This window comes from Morone saxatilis, unplaced genomic scaffold, assembly GCF_004916995.1.
Source record: "Morone saxatilis isolate NCDOM2014 unplaced genomic scaffold, NCSU_SB_2.0 Contig17, whole genome shotgun sequence".
Classification (NCBI taxonomy): Eukaryota; Metazoa; Chordata; class Actinopteri; family Moronidae; genus Morone; species Morone saxatilis.
Window position 1 is genome coordinate 18,885,525 of NW_023339729.1, and position 406 is coordinate 18,885,930.

Here is a 406-nt window from a genome sequence, read left to right on the forward strand (position 1 = left end):
AAAGGGCAAAGACAAGTAGAGAAAAATGTGGTCCATAATTATTCTGCAGTTTTAAAATCAATTTCTTGAAAGTGCAAAATGTGTAATGGTCTATAGGGAGTGGACAAAATAACTGGAACACCGGAAAACCCAATGCAATTCAATGCAACAAGATCATAGGTTATTGCCTCAAAAATCCACCTTGATTTTCAGTTAAGATTTTTAGCGCAAATCAGAAAAAAAATTAAGTTACAGTTTTGTATATCAACTCTTTTATGTTAGAGTTTTGTTTGTGGCCCACCTACAGTACTCTGTAAACGCTGCGCTGTTCTGACTATTATAAACAATATAAGACGTGTAATGCTTTTACCTGCTTACCAGTATCAGTTAATGCATACATGTAGCCGTGATGAGCCAATATAGGCCC